This window comes from Hylobates moloch, unplaced genomic scaffold, assembly GCF_009828535.3.
Source record: "Hylobates moloch isolate HMO894 unplaced genomic scaffold, HMol_V3 SCAFFOLD_7, whole genome shotgun sequence".
Classification (NCBI taxonomy): Eukaryota; Metazoa; Chordata; class Mammalia; order Primates; family Hylobatidae; genus Hylobates; species Hylobates moloch.
The window spans coordinates 101381640-101403145 of NW_026652282.1; the positions used below are offsets into that span (position 1 = coordinate 101381640).

The following is a 21506-nucleotide window of genomic DNA, read 5'->3' on the forward strand; positions in this document are numbered from 1 at the left end:
GAGGTTGCGAGTGGGGGGGTTTGGTTGGGGGGTGCAAAGCTGGGAGGGGGTTGCAGGTGGGGATGGGGATGTGGGTGGAGGGTGGGGGGTGCACAGTGAGGGTGGGGGTTGTGGGTGAGAGTAGGGGTTGCGGGTTGGGGGTGGGGGTTGCGGGTGGGGGTACATGGGGTGGGGGTAGCGGGTGGAGATGGGAGGTGTGGGTGGAGGGTGGGGGCTGTGGGTGAGGGGTGCGTGGTGGGGGTAGGGGTTGTGGGTGGGGGTGAGGGGTGTGGTATGGGTCGTGGGTGGGGGTGGCAGTTGAGGGTGGAGTGTGGTGGCCAAAACATAGGGGCAGTGTGGAGAAAAAAGGGCCAATAGGAAGCATATATGTATGCAACATGGGGCCCCAGCTTGCAGCTTTGCTGACTACACCCTACTCGGGCCTAGTTATTACCCTGAGGAAAGCTGATTTGGGGGCTCAGTGGGGAGGTGAGATCTCACGGTGACCACAGGACCCCTTGAGTAAAAGTTTGGAGAATATCTCATGGCCTGACCCTCCATATTTGGCAGCATGCACAGGGCACGGGCTATTAATTAAGCTGAAATGATTGACAAGGGGGCTGCTTGTTCAGAGTTCCAGCAAAGGCACTGAAAGCAGAGCCGCCATGCTCTCTTCAGTGCTGGGATCGGGATCTTGGAGATGGGCATGCAGAGCATTCTGGGTGGTAAGATGTGCTCTGCAAGAAATCCAACGCACCTTTTGAGAAAGTCAACACAGAATAAACACGAGGCTGAATCTGTTAGCCTGAGACTGAATATCTTTGGCTATGCAAGAGAAATCTGTACTCATGGCAAAAAGGAGTGCTATAAGGACAAGCAAAAAATAAATAAATACATAGGATGGTATAGGAAGAGTCCCAGTAAGGGCATACCTGCCAAAAATCTCCAATCTTGGGATGGAGATTTGGGATCTATGGATATGCAGCTTACTGGATGTGGGGCCACTTCTGCTCCACAGAGCCTCGTAACTACACAGCCTTCCTACCACTGACCCCAATAAGCCCAATTACGAAGAAAAACCCTTAAGAGCCTGGTGCAGTGGCTCCTGCACTAGTCCCAGCTACTCAGGAGGCTGAGATGGGAGAATCACTTGAACCCAGGAGTTTGAGGCTGTGGTGAGCTAGAATCACGTGGCAGCACTCTAGCCTGGGCAACAGACAGAGGCCCCTTTTCTCTAAAATAATAATAAAATAAGAAATAAAATGAAAATATGAAAATGAAAGAAAGGAAAACGCTAAGAGAGTCTGTCATGAGGAAGGGCATGGAGACGTTTTCTGAGGGTGGACAACTCATGAATCCTTAATTTTTCTAGAGATTGTGTGCTCTTAAGTGATGTTATGTACTTTATTTTGTTTTTTTAAAAATATTTTTTAAAATTTTATTTTTAAATGTTCTTTTAAAAACTTTCTGTACCTATTTATATCTATTGGTTATTTGAGTTTTTTTTGGCAGCATATATAAATATACAGACCCTTTGAGTCTGTAGCCTACCAAGAGCGATAGCTCTGGTCTTCATGGTGATTCTGAGCATGGAAAGGCCCTTGCACTTGGCAGCATGACAAGGACTAAGCCACTCGCCCCATTAATTGACTGCCATCCAGTGGACTAAGTGAGATGCTTGCGTTCTATCCCTAGTGAAAGAAGAGAGAGGAAGAAGAAGAAAAATAGAAAGATAATAAGAAAATAGAAAAAGAAATGAAGAAATGTACATTGTGGGGAGCAGGAAAGGACTACCAGTAATGGGAGGCATCAGCTAGGAGCACAGATCCGAAGCATGACTCACTGTGTGTCCTGGGATACTGGATGAATCTATCTGGTTCTCAACTTCCTCACCTATAAAATGGAGATAACAACAGTGTCTCGATCATAGAGTTTTCATGAGAGTTCAATGAGGCAAGGCATACATGTAACTGAACACAGCTCCGACCGCTCACCACTTGCAAAGTCCAGTGAACAAGAACGACGTCTGGTAGAAAGAAAGTGGCTTTATTCCAGAGCTAGTTGAGGGGAAGTAGTACAGGCTGCCTTGAGGAAGCCACTACAGCCTTTGGGGCAGAAGGCAGGAGCTTTGAAAGGGGGGCTTGGAGTGAATGGCATGCAGGGGAGAGGGCGATGAAGTGCAGAGTCTACGTGACTTGCTTCAGATGTCTTATCTATCAGGTGGTTTGGCTGGCACCGTCACGGGCAGAGCTAGGTTGTAAGTTGAGGCAATCTCAATTTGCCTCCTGGTAGGAGAGAGTTCTGGAGGTTCCTGGTTTGCTTTAAGGTTTGGTCTCTGTAACTTTTAAGTAAACATGTAGTTAGATAAGCTTGCTGCGTAGGGAGTGTCTGATGGAGAGAAGGTAAAGGTTATAATTGCATTCCCAAAGAGCTAAGTAGGAGGTGTGAGGAAAGGAAAAAGGAAAAAATAATTCATTTGATTCATTAAAAAAGAGGTACTTGGTTACATATAGACTGTTTTATTCTTTTTCTTCAACTCCAAATAGTCAATTTATCAGCAAATCCTGTTGATTCCGCCTCAGAAACACATTCCCAAACCTTTAATTTTTTTCTCTGACATGCTTAAGATAATCACTATTGTCTTAAACCTGGGATATTGCATTAGTGTCGTCTCTCTGCTTTCACCTTTTTTCTCCTATAAACATTCTCCACCCAGCAGCCAGAGTGATCTGATGATGAAAATGTGAATTACACCATGGTGCCCCTGCTTATCACTTTCATACTGCTTGTTCTTGGGTTGGGTCCAGAGTAGCTACTTAATACATGGTAATGCTTATTACATTATTATTTGCTCTGGTATCTAGGAATAAGATATATTAGGCCAAGAAAGAAAATCTATCTGCTGAGTGAAAGACACACTCTCCTGGCACATTTCCTGGCCCAGGGCTCATACATGCAGCAGCCAACATAGGCTTATTGATGGAAGCACATATAGGTACATAGAAACGTGGTACATGTATTGTTTTCACAAGAAGATGCTCTATCTTTATTACATGCTGCCAGAGGATAACAATCACTCTCTCTCTTTCCCTTGTGAATAAAAAAATATGAAAGTGAGTCAAGTAGGAAATGGGAGGCTGCATGATCTGGTCATTTGTGAAATTGTATAATTAAGCACCTCAATTAATCCTCAAAACACCTCTATGAATTAGGTATGATTGTTATCTCCATTTAAAAAATTATTAAACCAAGGCAAGATGAGAATAAACTGCTCACCAGATTAGCCAGCTAGCAAGTAGTGAGTGAAGCCATGATTCAGATACCAGTCGGGTTCTAGGGTCGCTGCTCACATAAATCTGTTACATCAGGCCGTGATTTGTGGCTATTTTTGCTTAGGATGAGGGTTCCATTAGGTACTTAAGGTTTTCAAGAGTGAATCAAAAATTAAAAATTAAATTATATTTAAAGTAAAACATTTAAGTAAGTACTAGCTTTTCTGGTGCCCACATAGGGCAACAACACTCACCTAAAATGCCTATGAGTGACTGAAGGTGAGAAAACACCGGGGTACACTGTGGAAATCTGAGATGTGGAAGAACATCGAGCTGACACAGATGTCCCAGCTAGTCTACTGCACTCCATGATTAAAACTCTTACATGTCTCTCATGCAGTATTTGATCCAAGGCTGAAAATTGATCATGAACTGATTAGTCAAGAGAAGGAGAGGGGGCCAGACTCCAACAAAAGTCAGATTTTGGTTGAAGTCAAAGAGAGGTTGTGAGATTGCCATCCCTTGACATCTTTTTAAAAGTGAATTGTTTAATCACCTTTTTTTTAAGCTGATTTCTTAGCCATCTTGCAGAAATATGAGGCAGGGGCACTTATCCATTAGGTACAGTAGGTGAGGTACCTAAGCCCAGTGACACCCTTAGCGGTCCATGAAAATGGTTTAGTTTCTTTCACAAAATGGTGCTGAAGATAATGATAGTTGCAAAGGGAAAAATATGGTAGACCAATATCATAGTATGATACCAAGCATAGGGCCTATTATTGGAAGCTATTTCCAGTGCTCAGGATATTAACATCTCCTGGAGCGTCTGCAAAACACATCTTGAAGGGAGAACCATAGTCCTCAATTTGGCCTGCCTCTTTTATTTGACAATAAAATTTTATTTATTTCTGAGCATAAGATTAGGATTTTATTTCTAGAAAAAGGGAGAAAAGGTGGAAGGAGGAGGAGGCAGGGAAAAAGTGGAAACTTGCCCAGGCCCACAGCAGGAGCCCAACACAGGAAAACACTTAAGCTTGTGTAGAGTACTTAGTAACCAGAAGCCCGGAGGTGGAGCACAGCAGAGGATGCAATGTGCCACTGTTGCGGCCGGAGCCCATGCAGTGTAAACATTAACATTCTTGGATGCACTAAGCACTGGGCTGCGGTCTACACTTGCATTCTGAGGTGGTGGAGTCATGGCTAAAATTTTGGAGTACTTGGACTTTTCTCAAGAAGCGTTGCACTTCTTGTCCCGACCGGGGATTACCGCAGATCGCAGCCCGGAATCTGCGGAGGCGCCCCGTTTCATCAACAGCAGGGACTGAAACTTCAGCCCAGGAGAAGCCAAGATGGCACCGTTATCGCACCCTGGGAATCGAGGACCGGGAAGAACTTAATGGTCAGTGCCTGGATGGTGACAGGTGCTCCAGTGAATTCGGGCAAACTACCTTTTCATGCGACAGCCGATTCTCTTTGTGCAGCTTTCAGTTTGCGGCCCCTAATGTCCTCCAGCCCATAAACTCAGGCCTCCAGTGTTCTGATCTTTCTCTTTGCCTTTCCGCCTTTCCAGATGCGATTCCTCCCGTGATCTCAGTGATTGTATCTGGCGAAAACGAGGAGGGCAAAATACCGTCCAAATGTAAACAAGGAGCAGCCGCATCAGCAGCACCAGCAGAATGCCGCGGGAGTGCGGCAGGCCCTGGCCCCATGCACAAAGAGAAACTCGACAGTGGCAGTGGCCACGAACTCAGAAAGCCTGAGGACAGTACCATTCTCTCTGCTTTTGTATATGTCTGACAGTTTGCATAATAGAAAAATTGTAATAATCAGAGTTGTAAATTCAAATGTTGACAAGGCCAGACAGGTAACATAAAAGAGAGAAGCAAGCAGGGTAAGGACTGTGGCAAACTGGGAAAGAATATGTCTCTTCCAAAGGGGCAGCCAGTATTCAGCTCCAGCTTAGTGTTGCTGGCTGGCAATGTTGGGTCAAGACTGCCAGATTTTTCAGTTTTTCAAGATTGGCCACAAATTATGATGTTGATATGAAATCTTCAGTTCTTTAAATGTTGGTAACTAACTGAAATATGTTTTATTGAAAAGTATGCTGGTCATCTAAATCAGGCCTGCAGAACAGACTCAGGCTGGAGCTGCTAGTTTGTAAACTGCCTAAGAAGCCAATTTTAAGCAATTTTCATTCTCTGGAGCAGTAGAATATAATTGACAGCGTTTCTAAAGCCAACAATCCAAGAATGCCATTGTGCTGTCCTGCTGTTCCTTAAGTCCCGTGCCCACACATGCTTTGCTCTCTGCCTTCCATCCCTACCTGAAGTTTGTCTAACTTTATCTTTCATTCTCTTTACTTGGTTCTGATCTTAAGGTTCAGAGCACTGATGACCAAGACTTCACAAGTGTCCAAGAGAGGAGACCTCACAGTAATGAATTAGGCACCAGCTCACCTGATCTTTCTCTCTGGTACATTTTGCAGCTGTTCTTAACAATATGCAGGTCCTTTGGACAGTTTTCAGAAATATTATGCCCCAAGGGGCAAGGTACCAGGCTGGAAGGGCAGGGCACCCTTGAGAAGAAAAAGGGAATTTTATAAAACTAGTATCAATTTGTGATCAAGTAGAACTTCCTGAAGTTCAGCAGTTCTTTCAATCTCCCTTTTTTCTTTTTCTTCTCTTATATTGAAGTAAAATTTAAAATTTAATACTTTTTATTTTTTAAAAGCATGTGTGGCGTCATCTCAGTCTTATTAAATTCTCTCTGCATCTATTCACCCATCCTTCTTTTTTTTTGTGTGTGTAGTGGTCTCTGTGAGAGGGTTCATTAATGCTAATCCTGATCATTTCTTCCACATGAGATGTCAGTAGATTTGTTTTTTTTGTTTTGTTTTTTTTTTTTGCTTTGGACTTTTATGAATTGATTGAATTTTTATGCCAATTATTTTTAAAGTATTACATAGAAGAACAAATGGACAGAAAAATTTAAATGCAATCAAATCTTGTTGATTTTGAAGTATAGGAAATAATTTTTTAAATTTTTTTATTATACTTTAAGTTTTAGGGTACATGTGCACAACGTGCAGGTTTGTTACATATGTATCCATGTGCCATGTTGGTGCGCTGCACCCATTAACTCGTCATTTAACATTAGGTATATCTCCTAATGCTGTCCCTCCCCCCTCCCCCCACCCCACAACAGGCCCCGGTGTGTGATGTTCGCCTTCTGCATTGTCAGGTAAACTGCAGGATACTCACTTGTATTTGAATTTCAAATAAACAACAAATATTTTTGTATAAAGTATGTCCCAAATATTGCATGAGATGCAGTTATCCAAAAATATTTGTTTATCAGTAGTTTGACTCAGCACTCTGTGTTTTTATTGCAACTCTCACATAAACATGTTGTCATTTTCATAGGAAATGCTTTAAATACTTTGTCCTTTTTTCCCCATCCATTCATCCCATTTATATTTTTCTTTTAATTTAGGAGAGATTAAGGAAAACATTAGATACTTTGATTTGAGCCATCCCTATAATTATACACATGCATATGTTATATACACTCATATATATATTATCTATATACAGATATATATGACAGTGTGCTCTATGTAATACCTGATATAAACACACACGAAACACAAACTGAACTGACTGTATTGTTGAAATAGCTGCTCAGTGAAATACGTCTTGTGGTCTGTGGTCCTTCTGAAACCGACCCAACAGTTCTATAGACCAGTGGTCCCCAGCCTTATTGGCACTAGGGACTGGTTTTGTGGAAGACAATTTTTCCATGGACTTGGTGGGCAGGGCAATGGTTTCGGGAGGAAACTGTTCCACCTCAGATCGTCAGGCATTAGTTAGATTCTCATAAGGAGTGCGCAACCTAGATCCCTCGAATGTGCAGTTTACGGTAGGGTTCGTGCTCCTATGACAATAAAACGCTACCACTGATCCAACAGGAGGCAGAGCTCAGGCGGTAATGCTCGTTCGCCTGCCACTCACCGCCTGCTGTGCAGCCCATTTATAACAGGCCACAGACCAGTACTGCTCTGTGGCCCAGGGGTTGGGGACCCCTGCCATGGACTGTTCTTTTTGATAAAAATAGAAATGGACCCTTCTGGTTTTAAAGTTTGAACCTTACATTTGTTTTATCTGAGTTCCTTCCTCAGGAACCAACCTTCAGGCCTCTCAAAAAAAGAGATCAAATAACTGAAACTCACCAGATCACCACATCCAGAGAGTGAGATGCTAGACCCCCCCTTTCATCTTGATTGCTTCCTTGCCCCTCCCTAGTTCCTGTTTTCTTACACATTGTTAAATTTCTTCCCTGCTATATAAACCCCTAGTTTTAGTTGGTTCGGGGGATGGATTTGAGACTGAGCTTCCATCTCAGCTGCAGCATCCGATTATAGCCTTTTTCCTTGGCAATACTCACTGTCTCAGTGATTGGCTTTCTGTGCAGTGAGCAGCAGGACTTAGACGGTAGCCTTGGTGTTTTGGTAACACTTCCCTTCAGTCATTTCGGAATGAGGCAGAGAAAGGACACGGTCTCCTGTTTAGCTTAGACTTGAATGTCATGTAGAACTGGAAGGAGACAGGGACCCAGTTGCCCTACTGGCTTTTTTCTTTATCCCCTTATCCCACAGCAGCAGTGAGGTATCTGGGAGTCCTTGGGCTCTGGAGGAAATGTCAAAGTTAGTGGAAAAGCCCCGAGCCCAGCAAATCTGCCCACTCCCTGCAGGACTGCTGCTTTCACTTTCACTCTTGCCCATGGCCTAGGGACTGGAACGGCCTCAGCCATCAGCTGGGTGGCCTCTGCCAAGGCTCTTGAAACCAGTCCTACTGCTCACACTAGTGGTTGTACTTTCTAGGGTGGCCCTCTGCCCCACAGGGCATCCCCTTAGCTTCTGTCTTCTGGTCCGCCAATTATGGCAGCTACCCACACCCCTGTGGGTATGACAAGCTGTGGCCTAGCCTCCTCAACAAGGAGAGGGAGGAGAGCCTGTGGCAGAAGTGAGTGAGCTCACCTGCCTGCAGAGTCCCTGATATCTTACTTCTGTCTATTCACATTTCCTCTCTGCCTGCCTTGCGTTTTCACCCTTTCAATCCATCCAGCTGATGGATCCCTTATGCATCCTACCTCCCCGCTTACATTCTTACTCTTCATCACGTCCCTTCATAAGGTGCCCTGGTCTCCTTCCTCTCCCTTTCACCTTCTGCTAGAGCACACATGGCCAAACACTTCATACTCACTGGAATTTCCTTGTCTTGTGTTATCATTAGAGAAAATTGTATACAATATATATGTTATATATTATATATGTTAATATATAGTATACTATGTGTGTTATATATTATATATGTTAATATGTTAATATATATTGTATATAATATATATATTATGTAATAAAAATTATATTTTTTAGTGATGAGGTCTCGCTACCTTGCCCAAGCTGGTCTTGAACTCCTGGCCTCAAGCGATCTTCTCACCTTAGCCTCCCAAGCAGCTGGGATTAGAGAGCATGTTTTTATTCCCCACTACACTGAGCTCCTGGAAGGAAGGACCTCTGTTTTATTCATCCCAGAATTCTAGTGCTGACAAAGATTGTCTTATTGACCAAATTTTACTCAGGTTCCTTTGAGCTCTTTTTCAACTAGGCCTGGATTTTTGGATTTCTGAGTTTGTCTCTGCATTGTCTGATTTCAGCAAGGAAATTGCTAAGTCCTGCTAAGTCTATTTAGCCATCCCCCATATCCAACCACTCTCAATATCTAATCTGGTTCCTCATCCTCCACCATCTCCCAGGTGATGTTTGATCACCCTGGTGCCTTCAGCAAAAATAATGTTAGGTCGGTTTAGCCCAAATCTTCCATTATGCCTGATGTTTCGTCTTAGTAAATTTCCATCCATTGACTCCCACCTTGTTCCTTGGCTCTAAATTCCCACTTGCCCACACTGTATTTTAGCTGATCTCAATCTATCTCCCCCATTGCAAGATGCCATTGCAGTGATTCCTATACTTATCTTGATATTGCCCCCTCGAACACAGTCTTTCTCACCATCTTTAACAAGTGTCATTAAAAAAAAATTGAACAGTAATGATGCTGTGACTTTTATAGGATCAGATTCATCACTGGACTCCTGGACCTATCACTGCGGACCTCAAATGTGCACCTTTCAAGCCCTTTCCTTCACTCCTGACTGATTGATTTGGGATCCACCGCTAAGTCAGACCTTTGAACCATTGTTCCAGGCAAACTTCTGTTAAAGCTGGTAAGGACTGATTTGATTCTTAAGATTCTGAGTATACTCTCTGAAGCAGGTTAGAGTCCCAGGCTTCTTTTGAAAGGTATCTCCTAGGCTGGATGGTCTCCTTCCTGGATCTGTCTTGAGTGGGGATTATTCTCTGGCTCCCTGGGCTGAAAGCTTTTCTTTCTGGCTTTCTATTTTGAGTGGGAATTATTCATTGATTCTTTGGGCTGGAAATTTTTTTTTTTTTTTTGAGACGGAGTCTGGCTCTGTCGCCCAGGCTGGAGTGCAGTGGCGCACTCTCGGCTCACTGCAAGCTCCGCCTCCCGGGTTCACGCCATTCTCCTGCCTCTCAGCCTCTCCAAGTAGCTGGGACTACAGGGGCCTGCCACCACGCCCGGCTAATTTTTTTGTATTTTTAGTAGAGACGGGGTTTCACCGTGGTCTCGATCTCCTGACCTCGTGATCCGCCCGCCTCGGCCTCCCAAAGTGCTGGGATTACAAGCGTGAGCCACCGCGCCCGGCCGGAAAATTTTTTTTTTGAGACAGGGTCTTCCTTTGTTGCCCAGACTGGAGCACAGTGGTGTGATCATGGCTCACTGCAGCCTCAACCTCCCAGGCTCAAGAATCCTCCCACCTCAGCACCCCTGAGTAGCTGGGAGTACAGTCACACGCCACTATGCCCAGCTAATTTTAATTTATTTTTTTTGTTTGTAGAGACAGAGTCTCACTATATTGCCCAGGCTGGAAATTTTTTTCCTTGTTACTTTGTGAGGCCTCTCTGTTCTATTTGATCCTGTTTTTCCCATAGGAGTTTCTGAGTCAACTGAAACACCATTCTTGAATTCCTACTGACTATATGCTCAACCTACACTGTCCAACTCCTTCTTGTTGACATGGTTTTGCTGAGGATAATTTGGAACTTCACTGATCTTTTTGGGAAACTTATCATCTCCCCAAACTGGTGTCTCTAAGACTTCTCTCTTCCCACTGGTTTCTCTCCTCCTTCCTCCTCTTACTGTAACCAAACGCAGGCTAAGCTGCTCATTGCTTGCAAAATTGAATAACAACGGCGAGGGTGGTAAAAAGAAAGTGACTTTTATTCCAGAGCTTAGCAGTGGGGAAACAGAACAGGCTCCTGCCTTAAGGGAACTGCTTTAACTTTCAGGGAAGAAAGCAAGGGCTTAAAAAGGGAACGTTGTTGTGAATGGCATGTAGGAGGGGCAAGGAGGTGCGGGGTCTACGTGACTCCCTTGGATGACTTATATTGAATGATGTCATCTGATGGTCTGGTCTGCACCATCATGGATAGAATTGCATTGTGAATTAATTGTTGTCTTGAGACAATCTCCTGGTGGGGAATTCCAGAGAGTGCCTGTTTTGTTTTGAGATTTGGGCCCTCTTACTTCTAAAAAAACATATATTTAGATAAGCTTTCAGTCTAGGTGTTACTGGTGGAGGGTGTCCAGGTTCTTGGCGTTTTGAACAAAGAATTGGACAAAATGCACAAAAAAAGCAAGTAAAGAGTGAAGCAACAAAAGCAGAGATTTACTGAAATTGAAAGTACACTCGACAGGGTGGCAGTGGGCCTGAGCAGCGGCTCAAGGGCCCAGATACAGAATCTTCTTGGGTCCAAATACCCCCTAGAGGTTTCCCATTGGCCACTTGGTGCTCACCTCACGTAAATGAAGTGGTGGCTTGCAATCAGTCTGAGTGGTTGTGGAAAGCAACCAATCAGAGGCTGAAGTGAACTTACAAAGGTCACATTTCTATGCAAACATCTGGTGGTTGCAGAAAGCAACCAATCAGAGGCTAAAGTGAAGTCAAAAAGTTGTACTTCTATGCAAATGAAGACCTGGCTGGCAATCAATCAGATTGAGCTGAACTAAAGTTATAAAGTTACATTCCTATACAAAGGTCTGATTGGTTGCCAAAATCAACCAATCAGAGGTACTTTCCATTTCCCATCTGCAGCAAAGGAAAGGTGGGGGTTTGCAAAGGGAGTAGCCTCTGGTCCTTTTGTTACTTAGGCATGGAAAGTTAGGGCTTTCCTTTCAATTTAGTTCTAGGAAGTCAGTGTGAAACAGCTTTAGGTTCCCTGCCTCCAGACCCTATTCTCCTGCTTCACAGGGAGTGCCTGTTGGAAAGAAGGTAAAGTTTATAATTATATTCCTAAAGAGTAAAGTAAGAGGTGAGGGAAAAAGAAAAAAAGGTAAAAATAATTCTTTTTAAGAAAATGAGGTACTTGGTTACGACTCCCCACTGTCAAATTCCATTCCATTTTCGTGGGATTTGGGCATTGTTTTTATTCTGGCAACTTAGTGCTGAAAGTGGGAGGAGTTACAGGGTATCAGAATGGAACTGATTCATTGGAGTTGGAAATATTCACAAGTACTGGGGTTCACAGACAATGTTTGCTGGAGCATTATGGTGCGAGGCCAGGAAAGTCTCTTGGGAAAGCCTGTCTTGCATTTCCATACAGAAGTTGCAACAGCAGTAAAATCCACAGCAAAGAAATATGCCTATCCCTGCAACCAGGGCCAAAGTTATAAGCAGCTTTTGCCACCAGGACAGTCCTGACCTGAACCAGGTTGCTAACCATTGAGCTAGTGACAATGTGGGGTCAGACATAGTTTTGATTTGTTGGTTCATGTCTTGCAGGGCTAACAAGATATTTTCAGGATTATCTGGGATAATATTTAGCATTCAGTCTTACTTACTTAATTATCATGCACAGTCCCCACTATCAATTGTATCCAGAGTTCCTGTGGGGATATGATGATAGGTGGACTCAATACACAAATTTAACAGTTTTTTTTTTAGTTTATATTTCCCACATCTTTTGGTTAAGACATACAGGAGAGGTCATAAATGTTTATGAAGGCAGTCTTGACACATGTGTATGGAACAAATATGTATGTAACATATGACTCATGTTTATTTTTGTGTGAGGACTTAACATATAATGTATTATAATTAGGCCCTATACATCAAAAGGTCTTTTTAGGAAATAAAGGCATGCAAATGTGTACTTTTTGTAAACTAGCCAGAATTAGCCTATGGTCAGTGGTCTTGTTTATAATTTGGTATCTTATTGTTACAAAGAATCTGTCTTATCAGTCTTATGATCTCTATTTTAATGTTAATGCTGGTCAGTTTTGCCTAAATTCCAAAAAGGATGGGGATGGTGTAGTGAGGCATGCCTGATGCCCTGCTGTCTGTCATGGCCTGAAACTTTTTCTTTTAGGTTTCTTTGGGATTCCCTTTGGGAAACAAGGGAGTCCATTTAGTTGGTTGGGGTTTAGGATTTTATTTTTTTTTTTAGTTTATATTCCCCACTGCTTTTGGTTAAGACATACCAGAGGCAGCATTGATGGCTAAACTTTAATTTTGTCCCGTGTTGTTGCCAGGGTGGTGTGGGTCCATTATGTCCCTTGGTAGGACCCCTATGGCCAAGGGATTGGAGCCAAAAGATTTATAGGCAATTAAACATTCTAGGCCCGATGGGAATGGAGGTAAGCAGGCACCCATTAACCTTTAAAATCCCTTTCAAGTAACATAAGAGCATACATTTTATGCATTGAGCTATTCTAATTTTGGCTTGTAGCAATTAGGTATATAAAACACAAGCATTTTGTTCAGTGGCTTAGGCATCTGTGTGCCCGTCCTCAATTTGGAGGGTCTGAATTGGTTTTATCCCTCAAAACTAGCCCTTATAATCTCATATACCCACCGCTTGCACAATAGTCCCTGGGCTTGGAACGACTGAATAGTTTTACGCTCCAGAGGCAAAACAAAGATAAAGAATTAGCAGTGTTACAAACAAAAAAGTTAAAAGCCCTGTCTAGTTTTGAGAAAGGTAAGTTTATAGATAGCTAAACATTTAAATCATTTAGTATTAAGGCATAGAATAAATTATATTATTCCAGATAGAGGCAAAATTATTAAATGAATCTTAATGTTTTTGAGGACAGACCTTTCCCTGTGTCTCATGAAAGCAGTTTATTTTGATTGTTGCCTTTGCCTGAGTCTAAAGAGAAGACTTTGGTTAACTTGAGTCTGGTGTCAGATACTGGCAGGAGTCAGTGTCTTCTTTAGATGAGATATGTGTATCCAGGAGTCAAAGCCCTATAACTTAACAACACAAAGATTAGTTAATAGAGATGCAAGATATTTTCTTGACCCCTTCATGGGATTTGCAACAGGGGTGCCCCATTTACTCAGCCCACCCCACTCAACCCCTCGTAGGAGGGAATGTGTGAGTGAATGAGTGCAGCAGCCGGAATAAGCAAGTGCAGGAACTGGCTGGCTGCTTTGGTGTCAGCAGGAGCAAACTCTGGGCAGGCCCTGTGGCATTGTCCAACCCCAAGGCCCCAGAAGGCATGTTATGATGCTCTCTTAGCTCCACCATCCTCAGACAGCAGTGTGTTATTAGTTAAATGGACCTTTTGCCTCATCACATGGGGCAGCTTCCCTCTGCCAGTGAGGGCAAAGGGCCAGTGTGACAACCTTTTTGGCTACCTGCACTTGGTGAGTCCCAAATTCTTGTCCAGTGCCAAAGAGGAATGAGGTCATGCAGATGAATTGAAAGATGGTGAATGTGGAGAATTTTATTGACTGATGAAAGTGGCTTTCAGTGGAGAGGGGAGCTGGAAAGGGGACAGGAAGGGCAGGTTGCTTTACCCTGAAATCAAGCTGCCTCTCTGCCTCTCTCTTCCAAAGTCAAGTTGCCTCTTTCCAACGTCCACCCACTGTCTCTGAAGTCAAGTCATCTCTCCCTGACATCCAGCCGCTTCTCTTCTCTATCAGCTGAATCTGGGGTCTTTACAGGCACAGGATGGGAGGCGGAATGGGCCTAGGTAGTTTTGGAAAAGGCAATATTCAACTGGTAAAAATACATTATTCAGGAAGAACCAATTGGAAGAGAGTGGGCACACAGGAATAAAGTTCTCACTTTGGGCTGTGTGTTTCAGGCTTTTTGGCTCAAAGGTGGGGTTTTACCATGGACCCCCCGCCGTCTGCCTAGAAGTTCTCTGCCTCCTGTTGCTATCAATAGCACCCGATAAGGACTTTTAAGGGGTTGGAGGTGGTAATACTGGAGTTTATGACCTGATTGGAAGCTGTAAAAAGATTTTATAACCTTATAGTCATTAATTTTTATAGCTTTGATAAACCGCAGCAATAAGTTTGAGACTTAATTTAGGATTTGATTTTGAGGACATCTGTCAAAGAGGCTAAAAGGCTTAAAAATTGATCAAAACAGAACCATAGGTCCTTGTAAAACAAAAGTTGCTAATGTATCCGAAATGATAACTAAGAGATTTTAAAGGCAAGGTGGAAAGTTACATGTATATAAAAACTTAAATCCTTTTAAATTTCAGTTTTTTAATCAATCAAAAACTTAATAAACTTTATTAAGACAACATAGGAACTATCTTGATAAAATGTAAAATCTTGTTTCTTAAGCCAGTTATCAAAAAGGCAAAAAAGACTCACCCCTTCTTTAGTGCGACTGCATTTTTAAATTAGAAAGCCCATTTAGATAACTTGAAAGTCAAACTAGATGAAAAAAGTACTTAACTTTAATCATACACAGGAAGACTGTGTTTAAGGTAATGAGTATAGCCAGGGAATACATGACTCTGACTAAATGCATGAGAAATTCTCAGATTATATTGAAAATTTTGACATATTAAGGAAAGCCAAGAGTGCAGAGTCAAGTTATCCTGGAGGAAAACATTACTTTTCTAGACCTTTAAGAGAAAACATTTTAGCATTAGGCCACAACAGCAGTTAGAACTGGAAGAAAAATGTTATAGGAGTTGATAAAAAAGCTAAAGGAGAGTTGTTACCTTGGGCCCTCTCAAGGGGAAAAAAAGCTGAATGCAGTGAGACACATCAAAAGTTGAACTTCTGAGATATGATTCCAAGAAGTTTTTAAAAGAAATAGGTTATAGAATTAAAATTAATAATCTTTTGCAATTTTATTTTTTAACTTCTGAGTCCTTTTTCCTTTTCTACCTTTTGTAATTTTATTAAGAGTAAATCAATACCTTAAGACAACCTTGTTTTACCATAGGTGACCAATCTTTAGAAAGACTATTATAAATAATTCCTTTTTAATTATAGCCCAACTTAATTATATATAAAATTTCTTTCATAAATTCCTCTTCACAAACTTTATCATGACTTACATAGATCATCTATAACGTGCTAGGACTATTAGACTTGTCCTGAATTTTTCACTTTTCTAAATAACCAGTCACTTTATTTTAGGATGAAGATCTTATTTCATATACAAATTATTTTATTTTCTTTATACCATTTTTAAATTAAAGATATATTTTTACATCCATAACTTTTTCATACCTGTCTCCTATTTATTGCCTTTTTCTTTTTTTAAAAAAATAACTAAAAAAACCCTCTACATTATATAAAGTTATTTTTAAACTAGGAATATAACTTATATAATACTTATTAACTAGAATTCTTATTCTTAGCGACCTTAAATTTTAGTGAAAACCTAGGAAGCAAGAAATTATGAACAATTTAACAGATAATAGTATTTTATAGAGGAAACCATTCCATAATTTTATTTTAATTAATTAACTAACTAATTAATTTTTTGAGACATGGATTCACTCTATTGCCCAGGCTGGAGGGCAGTGGTGTGATCTTGGCTCACTGCAACCTCCATTTCCCAGGCTCAAGCAATTCTCGTGCCTCAGCCTCCCAGGTAGTTGGGATTACAGTCATGTACCACCATGCCTGGCTAATTTTTGTATTTTTTGTAGAGGTAGGTGTTTGTCATGTTGGCTAGGCTTGTCTTGAACTCCTGGCCTCAAGTAATCTGCCCATCTTGGCCTCCCAGAGTGCTGGGATTACAGGTGTAAGCCACTGTGCCTGGCCTCCATGATTTTAGAAACATGTTTTTCTTTACTTAATTTTTTCTTAATTAGAAATGGCCCAGACATCCAACAAGCAATTATTATTTAATTTAAAAATTTCAAGATTTTAAAATATATGAACACTGTATTTACAAGCATTTATTTTTTATTTATTTGAGATGGAGTCTTACTCTGTCACCCAGGCTGGAGTGCAGTGGAGTGATCTCAGCTCACTGCAACCTCCAACTTCCAGGTTCCAGTGATTCTCCTGCCTCAGCCTCCCAAGTAGCTAGGACTACAGGCATGCACCACCATGCCTGGCTAATTTTTTTTGTATTTTTAGTAGAGATGGGGTTTCACCATGTTGGTCAGGCTGGTCTCAAACACCTGGCCTCAAGTGATCAGCCTACCTTGGCCTCCCAAAGTGCTGGGATTACAGGTGTGAGCCACTGCACCTGGCCTGCAAGCATTTATTTTATTTACATGTTTAAATTTTTAAACTTTTGACAGTTTATCTAGATTACTTATGAAAACTGAGATATTACGCAAAGGTAATCATTATTTAGAGTTAGTTCCGTGTTAACCATTTTTAAAGTCTGTACACATTAGGTGTTTATTTAAGAACCTTAAAGTTAAACATATGGGCATTTTGTTGATAATTTAGAAGATTTAACTTTTTATTAAACTAACAATATTAGTCTTATTTATTTAAAAAATCACACAAAGATTTTTTTTGGTGGGTTTACAGGCTTATGACATTTATGTTAAAGCCTAATACTTTTATTTATAGACAGTGACAAATATAAACCATTTGGTCAATAAACTCAGACAAAAATGTATGCTGACAATTCTGAAGGTATTTCTATTTTTATTTCACCAATAATCTTAAGATCAGTTTTATTTATCAAAGATTACTAAATTCATGTGAACTTAAAAAGCATTTGTACCTAATATATGTGTACCCCTTTACTTATAATCCTTTTGGTAGCATGCTAGATACAATATATAATACATGTACATACACATGAACAGATCTAAACATGTATACGCACACAAACAAAGGTCCCAATAGCTTTTACCTCAGAATTCCAGCCATAAGATAACAATACAAACTCACAACTTTATGAAAGATAGCTGGATCCACATTATTCTTTGATTACATTGGAAGCTGTTTACCTGGCTAAATTTTGATTGCCCCCAATATATAATCCAATGAAAGCTGTGAACCAAAATTTGGGTAAAGCAGTCTCTGTGGCAGTTTGAATATATATGTGTATATATATATATATATAACCTCTTCTATCCTTTTTTTTTTCCAGTTTCAGATGAGTTTCCAATGTTTATATTCTAGTTGGACCACAAATAATGAGTCTCATCTCAGCACCCGAAGGTTAGTAATAGATTTCAAGCAGGCAGAATAGAAATTAGAGGAAGATGGAGAGCTTTAAAACACTCTGCTTAACTTTCTAGTTGCAGGTTACAACTTGAGCTCTGAATTTTTCTTGCTGTAATTTTCTCATCATTTAAAAATGTGCACAAAAATACGTCATAATATGTAACCAGCTGTAATTCCAAAGAGAATTAAAATATGAAGTTCCTGGCAGGCTTCTGTGAAGGAGCTGGGTTTTAAAGGAGAGAAAGAGAAAGAGAAGGAAAGAGAAGGAGGTTTGTGACCCTTCCAGCCCCTGCATGGTGTGGGGTTGGTACCCCCACCACTCTCATTTACCTCCCGTCAGGGAGAGCCCAAGTACCCTAGACCTGCACAGGGTAGGATGAATCCCTCCCCACTCCACAAGTCACTGGTTGAAGTGAACTGTTTCCAGCTGGAGGGAGCTAAAGATGCCTTTGCCTGAGAGAAGTAATGATGTAGGTGGCTTTGCAAGATAAATCAGGAAGATGAAGTTGGAAGTGAAAAGGAAAGGATGAGATCAGGATCCACACACAAAGGTCAAACACTCACACTTACAAACAAATGGTGCACTTCTGAACAAAACCCTGGTTAAGGGGCTAGGTAAAATCCTGAATGCCTTACCTCAGTTCCAAACAGCTCCACAGGCAGCTAAGTCCAAATGGTGCCAAAGCCCCAATGGTGCCACATATACCAATGTGTTAAACGCCAAAATGGTGCCACTGGCAGCCAAGTCTAAACAGAGCAAATCCCCAGCAACCCTGTAGAAGACACAGAGGAAAGTCGAGTCCACTCCAACTCACTCACCCAGTTTCAAAGGTTGCCAAATTTCTTCAGAGGTCACATTCTTTATACCAGCAAGCCATTGAAGGCAGCAGACATCCTGCAGGAAAGAGAAAGGGAGGTCACCTGAAAAGAAAGCATTTTGGCAGCTTCTGGGAAATACCCTAACGTTTTTACCATGGGTGAGCTATCCACAAGCAGTTGGTGTTCACAGGTGGCCCTGTACCCTGCCCAGTAGTGTAAACTGGGCCAGTAGGCTCGGACAGCTAGAAATGCACAGTGCTCCCTGTATGGGCCACCAAATGTTTAACCAAACACAGGTTTGGCCGCTCAGTGCTTGCAAAATCAAATAGCAAGGACGAGGGTGGTAAAAAGAGAGTGACTTATTCCAGGTCTGGCATGGTGGCTCACACCTGTATTCCCAGCACTTTGGGAGGTTGAAGCAGGCAGATCACTTGAGGCCAGGAGTTCGAGACCAGCCTGGCCAACATGACAAAACCCTGTCTCTGCTAAAAATACAAAAAAATTATCCAGGCTTGGTGGTGCATGCCTGTAGTCCCAGGTACTCAGGAGGCTGAGGCAGGAGAATTGCTTGAGCCTGGGAGGCAGAGGTTGCAGTGAGCTGAGATCGCACCACTACCCTCCAGCCTGGGTGGCAGAGTGAGACTCCATCTTAAAAAAAAGAAGAGAGAAAGAGAGAGAGAAAGAAAGAATGAAAAAAAGAAAGGAAAGAGAGAAAAAAGAAAGAAAAAAGAAAAGAAAGAAAAAGAAAGAAAGAAAAGAAACTGACTTATTCCAGAGCTTAGCAGTGGAGAAGCAGAAGAGGCTCCTGCCTTAAGGGATCCACTTTAACTTTTGGGATAGAAAACAAGGGTTTAAAAAGGGGAACTTGGAGTGATGCAAGAGGGGTGACTAGGTGTGGGATCTATGTGACTCGCTCTAATGCTTACCTTAAGTGATGCTGTGATCTGATGGTCTGGTCAGTGCTTTCGTGGACAGAAGTGGGTTGTTAATTAATTGCTGTTTTGAGGCAGTATCCCGGTGGGGGAGACCTTCCAGAGGGTGCTTTGTTTGTTTTGAGATTTGGTCCCTGGAACTTCTAAGCAAAAACATAGATAAGCTTGCAGTGCAGGGAGTGCCTGTTAAAAAGAAGGTAAAGATTTTAATTGTATTCCTAAAGAGCTAAGTAAGAGGCGAGGGAAAAAGAAAAAAAGGTAAAAATAATTCCTTTTAAGAAAATGGGGTACTTGGTTTCATTGCTACCTTCAGTCTTCTCTTCAGCTGCCTTGAATGCTTTAATATGTCCCTGGCAAACTCCTACCTCTTCCATTCCTCTGTCCACTCCTGCCAGACTTCCCTTCCCATTTTGACCCCTCAACTTCCCAGTCTCTTTACCTTTAGGTTGCTCGACCCCACTGGGGGCTCTCAAGGGACTTAGTGACCCCAAAGGCAACTACCTGAAGCTCAAAAGGAAAAAGGATAAGTAGAAATAGACTGAATATTTTATCCACTCAGATGTGTTTTGGAGATATTCAAACAGCCGCTAGATGTCTCCTTAGTCTCTTGCCTAAAATAGTATCCACGGACTTCATAAGATTACATATCAGGGTAAAAGAAAATCTTAAAAGTCTTCTCTACAAATATTGATTTAAAAAAGGCTTTAGCCTTTATTCAATAGGTAACCTTGCCCCATTTTTGTCAGAAATATAATTCGGATAAAAATATAAAGAAGATATGAATCAATGAGTTTTGTATTAATGATTCATGGCTAAAAGTTTAGAATGAAACCAAGATCTCTGTTTATGCCTGTCTCTATGTTTATGTATGAATGTATGTTATGTATATGTGATTTTTTCCACCTCTGGATGGTATTAACTAATGAATTTATAAAATCTCTTAAAGGAGCTCTATTCAAATTGGCCGAAAGATAAATGAACACTTATCTCCATGGAATATTCCTAAAACTCCCAGCGGTATAGAAAGAAACCCAAATGCTTTTCAAGTTCACATGACCTGGGTAAATCTTTGGTAAATAAAGTTAGTTTAATATTTTTGGTTTAATAAAAACAGCTGTCTTCTGAGTTGTCAGTTTCAAGTATAATATGGGCATATATTTTTATTCTATTTGGGTTTACTCATTTAATAAACTAATATGTCTGGCAGATGTTTAAGGTTATAAACATTATAAATTCAAGCTAATGGCTGGGTGCGGTGGTTCACACCTGTAATTCCACCACTTTAAGAGGCCAAGGTGGGTGGATTACGTGAGGTCAGGAGTTTGATACCAGCCTGGCCAACATGGTGAAAACCCATCTCTACTAAAAATAAAATAAAATAAAAAATAGCGAGGCATGGTGGCATACGCCTGTAATCCCAGCTACTCAGGAGGTTGAGGCATGAGAATTGCTTGAATCCAGGAGGCAGAGGTTGCAGTGAGCTGAGAAGGTGCCACTGCACTCCAGCCTGGGGGACAGAGTGAGACTGTGTCTGAAATAATAATAATAATAATAATAATAATAATAATAATTAATAATAATAAATATATCTAAACTAAGAACAAGTGTACAAGTAAAGATGCAGGTAAAAATGAATTGTCTGATATCCGTTACCTCATGTGTGTCAAGCACAGTAGTAAAACAACAAACTCATGCATTTAACTTTTTAGGTTTTTGCTTTTGTGATGCCAATAGGGAAATAACTTCAAATGATGGCTAGCTTTGTTTAATGTTATGTTTGCCTAAAATAAGAACCTAGATCTTTTCTAAGTAAGATAAACCACTTAAACACTAATTACTGAACCTAAGTTTTAAGTTTATATGCTTTTGGTATTTTATTTTATTTTATTTATTTTATTTTATTTTATTTTATTTATTTTATTTTATTTTATTTTATTTTATTTATTTATTTATTTATTTATTT

General features: G+C 41.1%; 1 long non-coding RNA gene across 2 annotated transcripts; it reads right to left on the reverse strand.

Moving 5' to 3' along the window:
* Positions 1–174: 174 nt before the first annotated feature.
* Positions 175–21061, reverse strand: LOC116812002 (uncharacterized). Of its 2 annotated transcripts, XR_009214341.1 has the most exons (8): positions 19538–21061; positions 18612–18687; positions 13486–13643; positions 5708–5826; positions 1974–4854; positions 1823–1872; positions 1531–1670; positions 175–716 (listed from the first exon to the last, which is right to left on the reverse strand). It is a non-coding gene; the product is annotated as an uncharacterized LOC116812002 (long non-coding RNA). The 2 variants fall into 2 exon arrangements; XR_004370565.2 differs by having other exon boundaries at positions 175–1670.
* Between the last annotated feature and the right edge of the window lie 445 nt (positions 21062–21506).